The 13,542-nt window shown below is 43.0% G+C and overlaps 1 protein-coding gene across 2 annotated transcripts in view; it reads right to left on the bottom strand.

Annotated features, from left to right (window-relative positions):
• The window catches only part of RHOBTB1 (Rho related BTB domain containing 1), a 62,203-nt gene extending 49,392 nt beyond the window's left edge, over positions 1–12,811 (bottom strand). For both annotated transcript variants that reach the window (XM_081004956.1, XM_081004958.1), the window contains exons 1-2: positions 12,644–12,811; positions 4,529–4,624 (exon numbers count right to left, since the gene is read on the bottom strand). The gene's annotated coding sequence lies outside the window, so the exon portion shown is untranslated. The remainder of the gene's footprint in view (positions 1–4,528; positions 4,625–12,643) is intronic.
• Positions 12,812–13,542: the final 731 nt, after the last annotated feature.

The raw sequence follows: 13,542 nt of genomic DNA, 5'->3' as shown, positions 1-13,542 counted from the left end.
CGGGGCCGGGTGGCTCTGCGTAAGGAGGCGGGGACTGAGGCGACTGCCAGCGCCCAACACAGACACAGCGAGCGAGCGCCAACACTGTGTATGCACAGTCCGGGTCGCTCTGTTTACTCACCGCCCCCATCGGCAGAAATTGCAAGAGAGCCTTAGATCTGCACCGCGCGAGCTGATCTCACGGAGTCGCCATCTCAGGACCCACCTCAAAGGCATTCGGCTCCCTTGTAGCATCCCAGCCCCGAACGAAGAAGAAACTCACCTCAGTCACCGTCGTGCGGAGAGGCAGGGGCCATTCCACACAGCACACAACCTGCATTTATCACCATCTGTACACTCAGGGAGGAGCTGCAGTCACACCTGGCTCCCTGGGAGGCATGCCTGCATTATGCCCATGTTTGCAAACACATTTGTCACATGCTGCCTTTGCATCTGCTTAGAGGCAAGTGTAGCTAAGCGGCATACACATTGTTTAAGTACATAAATATGCACAATGTTCTAAGATAAAATGTAGTGAATCAAGACCACCAATGAGAAGCCTTTGTAAAATTAAAGAACCTCCACGAAAGGGAACGAGAAGCTACTCACAGCTAGATTGCCCAACACTATATTATTGAGACAAAAAAGCAGCTTATAGGGCAATTTTGAGCAGGAAAGTAGCTAGAGGAGTAAGGGGGTAAGCATCCCATGCCATTCCTTAAAACAAAACAGGAGACTTGTGTCTGTATCTGTTGCATGTGCCTTAAAAAGTGTACTGTAGTTTGGCTGAGAGGTAGTAATTTGCCCTTGCAAAATCACCTCTTTCATTCCACATCAGATGGTGGATTTCACAAACTAGGCTTGTGGTGTTAGCTCACAGTTGATCTATGCCAGAGACATGCGTGCTAAAGGAAGAAGTCTCTTTGCACTTAAAAACAAAGCGTGGGCAACAGAGATTGAACATATTAACAACACAACTATAATTTATGACATATATGCAATTTCCCCAAATGTTAGCTGCAATTATAAGTGTACATCACTTTTTCTATCTAGACTCTTGTGCTGTTAACACATGAATGATGAACCACTGCCCACCTCTTGTTGTTGACTCCAAATTCCATCACCCCCCAACCATGGAACTTCTACTTCAAACAACACCTAGAGGTCCACATATCATGCCTGCTTTCGCACAAACCAAACAGGAAGAAATGCAGCAGGGGAAACTTCACCCCATCACTCCATCTCTATGCCAAGATAAATCTTGGTATATATCAGGTAAACACATGTGCATGAGTAGTCACTTCAAAATCAGTAGGGTTAATAATGAGTAAGGCAATAAAGTTCAGGGCACTGAACTTACACTTGGCCAAGAAAGATAGGGCCTCCTAATCAAACCTCCTAATCCTTGCGATTGTATATTCATACCTGCTTGTTAATACAGTGAAAGAAATAAGGGGGATGGTATCTCTCCAGCTCTTCATGTCTGGTAACCCATTTAGTATAGACTGTACTCTTAAATTTCATTTGAAATTTGTTGATTTGCTGTAAAGACACTGAACATTTAAGTATTAGACAAGCTGCAAAGTGAGTGCAACTAATCTGAGCAATACATAGAAATCCTGGATGTCAAGGAAAGGGGACCCTGAAATTCCTAAAAGGATTAAATAAGAGGTTGGAGTACTGAGTAGTGTTTATGTTGCTTGGAGCATTTTCCAGATTATATCCAATGCTTCCATTTCTGTTAAACTTGTATAAGCTTCATAACACTGCTAAGGATAGGAGAATGCTGCCTTGAGCTACTGCTTCTCCTTTGTGACTTTGATAGACAACTTCATGGGCAGTCTTGTGGATATGCCACATATTCTGAGCCCTTGCAGCTATAAACACACCCTTGAAAGTAAACCATGTCTTGTGAAATTCTCATAAAGCCAGAGGAGCAACTGAATAGCTGGGGTGCACCCATCTTAACTCCTTGTCCTTCCTTATGACTAGCAAAAGCCAAGTATGTCACACAAAACAGTCACTGTAGAACTACTATGTGCATTTACACAACTTGCCTAATTTACACAGGTTGCAGAATTCAACTCATCCTGGGCAAAGAATTGTAGGCTTTTGGTAGGACATATGAACAGCCCTGCTCTTGGGCATAGATCAGTGTCCAAAATGCATCACTGGAGTGCCACTTTTATCCAAAAGCCTTAAGTGATGGAGTCTCACTGCAGGATCCTGTCTGAGTAGCTGATATGGTCTTAGGACTGCTAATGTAGTTCAGAGAACAGGAAAAGAGCTGTCCGCTGTCTTGTTCTCTTCACTATACCAAAACAACAGTGCCGGATTAAATGGTAAAATCAAGGACAGCTTAATCTAACCACTGCTAATCTTTGAGAAACAGCCTTGTCAAATGCAATTTACTTTGAGCGCAACGATAGAGGCAGTGAAGTAAAAGTCCCCCAGTTGTATTTTCAGTGCCTAACTCAAAGGCCATTTGCATTTTAGTCAGTTCAGCACCTCAGACAATGGCTGCTATAACATTTAGATCCACAATTTTTAAACTTGAAACGGTGACTTGAACATTACCAAAAATAAAAGAAAACATTTATCTAGTCTTCACTGACACTGAATGATGTAGCTAGAGTGTATTTAACAATTAGCAACCCTGATCCGCTGGTTTCCCTCCCCCAGCTCATTATGTAATATTTATAATTCTGTTTATTGCTTTGATAATTAAAATATATTTCTGGGGATCTGTAATTGCTTTTTTAAGCAACACACACACTCACAAGAGAGAGAATACAGTTGTAGCTGAACAAAAGGTTACAAAGAATAGTAAAGCAGTTTTGAAACATGTATTGAATCCCTGACATTCATTAGAGGTCTGTCCAGGGACATTATTCCTGGGTAGCCCAGGGATTTTATGATGGGCTGGAATACCTTGCCCCTACCCATTTTTTAAACTTAAAAAGCATGGTTTTTGACCCCCAAGCCATCTGGGTATACAACAAAGGTCAGTGTTAGGGAAACCTTAGCCATCCGCAATGCCATCCCCATAGATCATTTATGCATAGAAATTCACACATGTCAGTTTATCTCATAGCCATAGACCTGTGCCCTAAGTTCTTTAAGCAGCTAGCAACACCCCTAGGCTCAGGGTTTCCCCCATCATGTTTAGTTAAAGGCATACACACAAGCATATTTTCATGACTCCTCTTGTGAACACTGGAAACTATGGCTAACTGCAGACAGAGCCATTCCAGTGCTTTGGTGAGCCTACTTGGAAAAGGCAGAAAAATACGAGGCTGGTGATTCATTCATTTATTTGCCTGGTTGGGTTGCCCCACTCACTCTGGGACACTTACAACAAATTATAAAACCACAGTAAAACATTAAAAACTTTTAATCCACAATCAACAGCTCTCCCCAGAGGGTGCCTTCTGTGTGAATGGTACACATCTTTGAAAATAAAAAGGATGGTTTTGCAAGAGAGTTGCAATGTTAGCCCCCAAATTAGGAGAACAAATATCATGAAGAAAGGTTAAAAAGATTGCTGGTCACATCTGTATCACTTACATTAAAGACAGAAGATGACTGCAGAGAGTTAAAGGTGGATGAAATAAGCATCATTGCTAGAAATTAGTACTCTACTTCACTCTGCCCTCTCTGGAAATAACCAGATTAATTTCCTAGATGTCCTCTGGATGTCTGTAAAATTAATTCAGATTTTGGTCTGCATTTGGATCAGGACAATTAGCTGTGGCATGTGACTATCCCCTGGTTTGCACATGCCACCAAGCCAAACCAAGGCTTGGCATGAATGCATGAATTTGCAGGCTCTGAGAGAGGATACTGTGGCTGATTTGCTCTTCCTGGCTGTTTTGGTGCTGCGCTACACTGAGCTAAGCTATAGTTTGGGTAGTTTAGTAGTCCTCCTCTTCCCCAGCCCCTGCCTTACACTAGAATCAAAGAGTTGGGAGTAAGGAATACTTGAGTGATCATTCAATTCAACCCCACAGCACTACATTCCCCTTTCCCCAACTGGCATCCTCCTCCTTTCTTGCTGCAAAAGAGGAAACCAATTTTGATAAGATATGCAGGCCTACATAACTTCAGTAACTACAGTTCAGCAAACAAAATGTATGAGCTACACCTTGATACAGAGTGAAGAGTTTGCACAAAATACATTCAGTACCTGTATTTTAGCTGGTGACCAACATTGCTATATATGCATATACACTTACAATTTCCCTTTCAGGAATATGCATAGAAGAGGTAATTTAAAATATTCTCCAGGATGAATAAAACCAACTTTATTCATAAAATTTAATGTGTCTGCCTTTATGACTCTGTGTGGTTTTCCATAAGAGGGAAACAAGTGCTGTCTAGTCCCACAATGTGGTCCACGTGTGAATGAGCCTTTTTCAAGAAAAAATGTTATTTTATATTGCAGATGGCATGTTCTAGAAATAGTTAGATGAAGGATGGCTTTAGTGAAGCACTTTCATCGATCACCGCTTCTGTGACAAACATTTTCCAGGAATAAATTTCTACTCACCACCGAGAAAAAAAGGGTGTTCATAGCCATTGTAAGAGCTCAGTCAGAAAGGAATCCTTTCTTAGAGACAACTGTTCACACGTTTCCTTATCTTCCCTGTGGGGGGAAAAACATGGTGTTTTACACAATGTGAGCGGATTTGTTTTTATTTAGGACTATGCTACATTGCCCCAAACCACCATTTAGGAATCAGCTATTTGGGATAGAAAGAACTCTGAAAGTTCTTACCACCTGCTGTCTACAATTATCTAGAATTACTCACCAATCATTTACTAACCTCCAACCTGCCACCATCACATGCTCTTTGGTAGGAGTCAGTATCTGCTCTGTCTCAACCTCGTGCTTTCTTAATTGGTCAAGTTTGTATCTCTGGCTATTCCCGTTAGAAGTAAGTGTATATCAAAATGTGTGGCAAGTTAACCCAATAGATAGATGGACTTCACACACTTGATCCATTGCTTCCTTCTCATACACTTCGGCAAATCTATCTCCCTATTATGTCTGTATAGTATCACTGAAAACAACACAAACATAATGATTGGGTGTAATTGCAAAGCTGACCAACATCGATATTTCTTGCTGTTGAGCAAAACAATCTGGAGGACACATGGTGGAGCTAGCACTGAGAGGCAAACACCTCAACCTGGGAGGTTGTGAATACATTTGGATTTTCCAGAAAATTAGCTGGACCATCAACTTATGTTTTCAATGACCATCACCTCATCAATATTTGTAGGTTGTTCTGGAAGCTTTTCACAGCTGAAGAGTGAGATATGCATTCCAACAGACAAGAACAAAAATAACATTTTGCATTTATATAGTTTACATGCACATTGTAAAGTTGATTAGCCCTGCTGCCCCATATTAATAGGGCATTCCATATTATATAATACAACATACAGTGGTACCTCAGGATGTGAACGGGATCCATTCTGGAGCCCCGTTAGCATCCTGAAGCGAACGCAACCCACGACTGCGTGTCTGCACGTGTCGCAACTCGCCGCTTCTGTGAATGCGTGTGGCGTCATTTTGAGCGTCTGCGCATGCACGAGTGGTGAAACCCGGAAGTAACGTGCTCCGTTACTTCCAAGTCACTGCGGAGCGTAACCTGAAAATGCTCAACCTGAAGCACATTTAACCCGAGGTATGACTGTATTTCAAATTTTGCTTCTTTGGCAATTGGAAAATCTGGGGTCTGATCCATCCTCAGCTACAATTCTTACTGGGTGACCTTCCCACCTGCCACTCTCTCAGCCTTATCCATGCAACAGAATTGTTGTGAAGATAGAAAGGGGAAGTGAACTGTGTAGGCTGCCCTGAGCTGCTTGGGAAGACGATAGTATAAATATGCAAAAATAATAGACATACTAGGAAGGAAACTGACAGTAACATCACTGATATAGTGTACGAAGTTCTCTAAACACTCTAAAGCCACTATATAAATGTCAAGTATTATTGACTGTGCAGCTCCCTTATCTCTGCACTATCCATAGAACACACAGTGTGGGAATCTCATCCTGCAAATTGTTCCCTTTGCTTCCCTTTTTCAAAGTTGTCGGGAATGTAGTTGCAGAGCTTTAATAAGCATACCTCCATTATGCAAAGGATTTTCCCACAAAATGCTATCACGTATCCTGATCTGACCCCTAATACCAAGTCAATGCCCATGTGGCCACCATGCCCCATAAACTATGCTTTGCCTTGCTCTTAATCTACATATTAGCAGCTCGGCTCTCAGCTTCTCTCCATTTGCTTTCAAGAGATCAAATCACATGTTTTAAGATACCTTCTTCTCAGGAAGCCTAACACAAACCCACCCACCCCCACAACCACTCAGCTGCTCTCCAGTAATCAGTCATTAACTAAATGACTTGTTTTCCTAAGGCTGTGTCCAGACCATTTCCCTTTATTTAACCCCATTAGTCCCTGTTTCTTTATGTTTCGTTTCCCTTTCATCTGCACAGTTGTGCCTCCCTTCATAAGTGCATCACACTGTGGAGGGGACTCTGCACAGTGGAAACAGTGAATGGGCACACTCAGGAACTGAATTCCAGTGTAAGTTTGACTGGTGTGCTACTGTAGGCTTTGCACTTTAAACTGACCCACTCCAGTGATGTGGAGCAGAACTTTTTCCAAGGCTTTATTCCCTGCACCCCTGTGGAAAATTGTCCATTTCCTAAGTTCTTCAGTAACCATGAATGACAGCCAATTGTGAATACAATACTAAGCTTGGCAATTTCAAAGCTTTTTGCTCTGTTTACTGAATTCAAGTGAAATAAACATGCAAATTACTACCTTTATTTGCATATGAATAAAATCCTTTTCAGAATTTTACAGAAAGCCCAAACCATTGGCCCTCTCTGACTCATGCTCTGGACTAGAGTGCTGATAATAAGGCCTAGAACAGTCTTTATGCAGAGGTCATAGAACCACAGAACTGCAGAGCTGGAAGAGACCCCAAGAGTTATCTAGTCCAATCCTCTGCAATGCAGGAATACCAACATGCTGTCCCCCCATCCAGTTTGAAACCATACAGGACCCTGCCTAGCTTTGCAAATGTGCTAGCAGTTTCATTGCTGCATCAATGGGCGGCGTGTGGGGTATATTCTGCCAGACCACCAAGCCTCATCCACTCAAGATAGCTCTCAGTAGCTTCTCATTCTCTTCATCATCTTGGCTGCTTATACTCAGGACAGCTATCCTTTGTAACCCTTTGGTTCCATTACATGTAGGCTCCTCAATTACTCCAACTATAGGGTCCTTTCTCAGGGGTACTCCAGCTATAGGGACCAGATCCTACCTAGTAAGGCCTTAATAGGTTTGCAGGTTACTTTATTTATGGCATATTGTAAGGCATCTAATAAATAGGTTTCAACTAGTCTTATTCTGGCCCACTCACTTCCAGTGCATGCTGACAGTTTTCCAGCACTGAAGCGATTCCTTTAGCCTTTTATTCCCATCTCTGCTGGCAAGCTCCAGGACACATAAAGCAGATTAGCAGCTGCTGACTAGAATAACCCGCAGTCCAAGCTTGTTAGCTTCTCATTCACCTGGTGGACCTCCAAGCCAGCCTCAACTAGAGTCTCTGCAGGTGAGTTTCTGAACCTCTGACTAAAAAAATGTTCTCACTTCTGGAGGATTTTGAACAACAGAGTTCCTCCTTTCTGACCTGCTCCTTCTGGGGTAGTTTGTCCACCTTTGGTCCCCCACCCTGCACCTCCACTGCCTTGCAGGATATCTTTGGAAGAAGAAAAGGCTAAGGAGTATACCCTACACACAAATCCAGAGTGGAGTCCCTAAGATGGTTGGATGGCACCTTTTACACTTCCTTCCAGCAACTCCTGCAGCCAAGCTGGTGCCAAACGTATTGCTCAGCTTTCCATTGGATCACATCAGTGAGGCTGAGAGGGTGGTCCTGTTGTCTGGACAGCCCAACATCTCCATATACACTGCTCAGGCTTCTGCCCCATGGAGGTCACTTTGGTGCTGTTAACACAGCAGTTTGTCTTCACCACCAAGGGCACACTCCATTGTCTCGAGACAGATGGATGCCAACAATCAATCCTATTAGAAGCGAACAAACTATTGAAAGCAAGCAATATAATTGCCAACCCTGCTTCAGTTTTCACAAAGCAACAGGAAGGGCACCCTGCAGGCTGCTCCCAGTCCAACATACTCCCATCTCAAATATCTCAGCTATCTCCAAACTCAAACGCCAAACTGCTATCTTTTCTTATATCCTGAGCATTGGGTTTGAAGCCACATCTCAACTCCTAAGCTTGGCTTCTACTGAAGTAATTGCAGCCCATCATTCCTGTTAGAAAGAAAACAATCTTAAAAAGTAATGGTCGCAGAGAAGCGTCCTAACTTCCACCCACGGAGACTGTAGCACCCACTGCCCCACGGAGAAGCTCTGTCAGAGAAGCTGAAGGAGGTCAGTACAGAAATACATGGAGGAGACTGAAAGAAGAGCACATGGGGGAAGGAAAGTCCAAAGAAACAATGGAGGATATGCTGACCCTGCTGCTCCTTCCTTGCTTCTCCATCAATAACTGTGCTTATTACAGCAGAGTGGGTTGGGAAATGGACTAGCAGGGAGAGCTGCTACTTTCTATTCTTGCTGCTTTCCAATCGCACAACATGCATGGTCATCAACTGGAATGGCATGAACTGCAGCCACTCTAAAAAACTGCAAAGGTACATATATGTTAGTTTACAGCAGGAACCAAAGCTCATTTAATGAGAGAGGAAAGCACAATTAATAACTTGATGAAAATGACATTTTGAAAATCCCCTAATTTATTCAGAATTACAATGTTTCCAACGATATCACACTAATACACATTTTTTTAAAGAAATGTAAAATCAGCCTACCCAAGACAAATTCAAAATTCACCCTTACTATTACCCAAGTATTATGCTACATTCAAAATGTGGTCAAGGCAATAAGATTGTAGCAGGAAACATTTAGAAAATATAAGTGTTATGAAACATGCTTAATGGATCCCAAAGTCATTAAACTTCTGCTTAAACAAGGAAAGCAACTGCCTGAGTAAAGCTGTGAAAATTGCTTTCTCTGAGCATTATTCAAAGAGAGGCCAGCTCTCTCAAGAAGACTCTGGCAGGTTGAAAAAATTTAAGGCCTTTCCAGTGTCTATGGATTCATTCTCTCCTATAATATAAGCATATAAGTCCCTGGTGTTCCATGGAAGTGGTGTATCAAATTTCCATTATGAGAGCTCTAAATGATTAATGAAAGTGGAAAAAGTGCAAGGTTGTATCTTGCTTCTTCCATTTCAATTTTTATCAGATAAAAATGGCCATGTTGCAAGCATCCCATCTTTTCGTTGCAGCTACGTCATAAAATGGACATAAAGAACTTTTATCTAAATTATTAAAAATGCATAAATGATTCACAATCAGTAACAAAACTTGGATTCAGTGTGCAATGTTCTAGAAAGCAGCGGTGCTGGGTGTAATAGACAACTTGATAGTAACCAATCATCTCATAGCAAAGGCAATTCTATACACTATGTATCATGCCATTTCTATAGTTCACTTTAAAAGAAGAAAAGCTTATTTATAGAAGTTTGCTGTCTTTGTCAAAGGTCTACAGTCAGTCTAACGATGAAACCTACAAATCACTGAACCTGTTTTTTCTTCACTTTCCAGTAAGCATACCAGTTTAAAACTGCAACCCTGACCATACTTCACTTTCATCAGAAATGCTTGCAAATACAATGTAAGAATATAATATCAAAACAAAACAAACAAAAAAACCCTTAGGGCACATTCCAGCCAGAATTAAGCATATTCCAATGGGAATAAATAGGATTTTTAAAAAAATAAATAAATGCTCAACTGCCCTTATATAGGAGAACATTTCACTGGGTTGTATTCAACTTTTATTCAGAACAGACTCATTGATATGAATGGATCCAACTTAGTCATGGTGATGAATTGCAATGGGTCTACCGTGAACAAAAGTTAGTTAAATGCAACCCCTTGACTCAATGAACCCAGATAGGTATGCTTAGATTATTAAATTTACTGGTAGGCTCAGTGTGCCATTCTTTTTTTTAAAAAAAAAAACATCATTGCAATGAAGTAATTCATAAGGACTCCTGGATCATGGTCTGCTTAAGGAATGAGGTTTGGGGAAGTTTTTAGTCTTAGTTTTCAGATCAGCTTCACTTCTTACACTTATCAATTTACTCATACCTTTGTTCTTTCCAGTTTGTTCGTTGTTTACTTCTCTGTATCCAGTTTTAGACCATCAAGTTGCAATCCTATACACGTTTGCACAGCTAGTAGTAGCAAGCCTCACTGAACTCTGCTGGATTTACTTCTGAGTGGAAATGTATAGGACTGGATTGCAAGGGGTGTGTGTGTGTGTGTGTGTTTGTTGTTGTTGATGTTTTTTAAAAAAGGTTGCCTATACACACTTGCAACATTATCTTCTTATGTACACTTACTGAGAAGAAATGCCCACTAAATTCAATGGGATTTAATTTCATGTATGATTTAAGGTTGCAATCTTACATGGGAGTAAAAACCCTGTGTGTTGTAGGGTTCAACCGCACTTCTGTTTGTGTCGCAATTTCTAGGCACATGTTCGTGACTTCCAGGCATTGGTTCGAGCAGAAAACCTGATTGGTGTTTCTTTTCCCAAGGGAAAGCAGTGGGACAAAAGAACACTTGGACCCGTGCCTAGAAACTGCAGTGCAAACAGACGTGTGGATGAGCCCTTACTTGCAAATAAATACGGATTGAGTCAGGACATAAATGTCCTATCAGTATGTATTCACTTGCAGCTGTGGTTTTATTCTGTATTGTAAGCATCCCATGAGTTAGCTATTGGAGAGGTCACATAATACATAATTCACATAATGCATAACACATAATTCATTATACTTGTTTTCCCTTAGCAGCTTCCAAGACACTTTGGAAATACTGGGCACCATCCAGCCAGAGTTAATACAATGGAAGAGAACTGAGCCTAAGCAAATCAATGGAGCTTAAGTGTGTTTTACTTTGGCTAGATTGGTGCCCACTTTACAAGATACTACATAAAGGAAAGCAAAATCCCACTGGTGTGGGAGTGCTGAAGCTGGTTTTGCAGAATATGAGTTACCAGACTTGAAAAGAAAAACAAAAGAGCAGAACAATGTGTGATTTGTGTGGTGCTCACAAGGCCATAGTTCTGGAATCACTATACAACATCAGGGATGGCTCCTGGAATAGACACAGAAGTCATTTAAAATATGTCTCAGGACATGTGCAGAGTGCTTGTTCATCACAGCTGACATCACTCATGGAGGACTTTCAGGGGCAAATATGCAGATGTAGTTCTTTAGAAATTAATCTGTTAAGTGGGAAGCAGCTTTAACATCTTCCCTAACTAGCCATATACCGTAAGCATTGCTGTGGGAAAGACCAAAAATTAATGAGTAATGTTACTGTCCTTTGTTGTAATCAAAGAACATTGTTACAGCTACTTGGTGACCATTCTTCCTTCCTTCCTTCTGCTAACTGCTTATTAATAGCCACAGATGAGAGGCTATTTTCCTCAGTGGGAGCTAGCATTTAGGACACTAGATGTTTGGTCTCCTGAATGGCCAATATACCTGCAGCATGGAGTCTAAGACCATTGCTCTGCAAACAGGTGTAAGAAAAGGTAGCAGTTGGCAGTTCTGAATTTTGAGAGGGGCAAAAGGACTTCCAAGTTAACCGGATTAGAATCTGGAACGGGGTGCAGGGATCCACACTGTTACTCTCTGGGATGCAGGCTTTGTGGTTTTGTTGCCCGTTGTTGGAATGTAAATGTGCTAAATAAAATAGAAGTGATGCAAGGTCTGCAGAGTGCTCTTGCTCCCAAAGGAAACCAAAGGAATACCATTAAAGCACATGGGAATCACATTCTTTACCTCAGTCCCTAGGCACTGTAGTTTGTTAAGGGTTGATCGGAAAGTGCAACTGTGAGGGATAAACTGCAGGTAAACTACTGTAACCAGTGCTATTCTTGGGGGGGGGGGGGAGGTGCCATAACTCACCATGAACGCTTCCCTTGTTCTCTTCTAATGGCAATGGTGCCCACCTGAGAGGTGCAGAAACTGAGCTCAGACTGATAAAAAGCCCTGCCTGTAACCATGCACACTTACCTCAGAGCAGACACGTGCAGCGTTGCACTGTAAATTGGCAGTGCTGCCCACAGATTTCTCACCAATGGGAGAAGTGGGTATAAAACTAATACAAGTTAATGGCGAAAACTTTCCTCTGGCAAGTTGCAGAGTCTCCTTTAGTTGCTGTATATCTGCCGAGGCAGTGCATACTAACTGCACAGCTTATATACACTGTGTATAAACATAAATGCTGTTCTGTGCTTAATACCACGCAAGTGCTTCGGCGTGCTTAGACACTGCACGATATTTCTCCAAGTCAAGAAAGGGGAACGGAGTGGCTTGAAGAAGAAAAAGAAGAAGCTTGCCACAGTTCCGAATTAAATCTCTTTTTTCCTCCAGAGACCCGCCAGCCTCCCTGCCCCCCCCCCCCGCAGCTCCCCGCTTCCCCCTTCGCTCCTCGCCGCCTTCTCCGGGTGACCCGCGCGCGCCTCACCTGACAGGAGAGACTTCTCCGAGAGGGGCGCAAGCCGCGCGCTCCAGAGGGGGGGGGGCGTCGCGACTCGCCCCCCGCGGCGCCTTCGGAACCTGCGCGCGGGCAGCGCTGGCTCAACCTGGTCCGCCTCTCGCGAGCGCCGAGCTTCTTCCCTCCTTCTTCTCCCTCGCCTCCTCTCCGGCTCGCGCCCTCCCGGCTCACTGCTCCAGAGCGCCACACCCCGCCCAGCCTGTCCTTCCCCGGGCTGGGACAAGCCGCACAGGAGCCGCCACAGGTCACGTGACCGAGGCCGTGAGGCGGGCGGGGGAAGGAGAGAGGAGGAGAGGATGCTCTTCTTGAGGAGGAGGATTATGGGCTGTATCCTGCGCAGGGCCCGAAGTGAATGAATTTCCTCCTCTCTTCTTCTTCTTCTTGGCTTTTAATAATGTCATAAGGCCACTTTTGTCTCTCTCTCCCCCGCCCCCAACTATACCTATATATCAACATTCATAAGGCATAGGCCAGAGTTATTCACAGGCGTGAAGAGCAATAAACTGTCCAAATTAAAGCCCTGCCCATCCTAGACACACTTACTTGCAGGTAAGCCCAGGTGAATTCAGGCAGACTTTCTTCCTTGTAAATGAGCACAAGGTTGGATTGCAGAGAGCTATGAGCTTTCCTCCTGAATGTCCTTTCTCCATCCCAGACAAGGTGCCAGCCTTTGCTTTGGGTTTCTCACCTGTCACATCAGTGTGAGAGTTTAGCAGGTGACAGTGTCCTTTTAGTTTGGAGATCAAGGTGAGGAGGAAAGCGCCGCCTCCCAAATGTCTGCAAAGCCAGCCAGTATTTAAAAGTAACGGAGCAGGGCCAAAACAGCCACAACAAAGCTGGCAACTTTACCATTCATAAATTGAGGAGGA

This window comes from Podarcis pityusensis (assembly GCF_964106645.2).
Source record: "Podarcis pityusensis genome assembly, chromosome: 5".
Classification (NCBI taxonomy): Eukaryota; Metazoa; Chordata; class Lepidosauria; order Squamata; family Lacertidae; genus Podarcis; species Podarcis pityusensis.
This window is presented reverse-complemented; position numbering and strand designations above follow the sequence as displayed.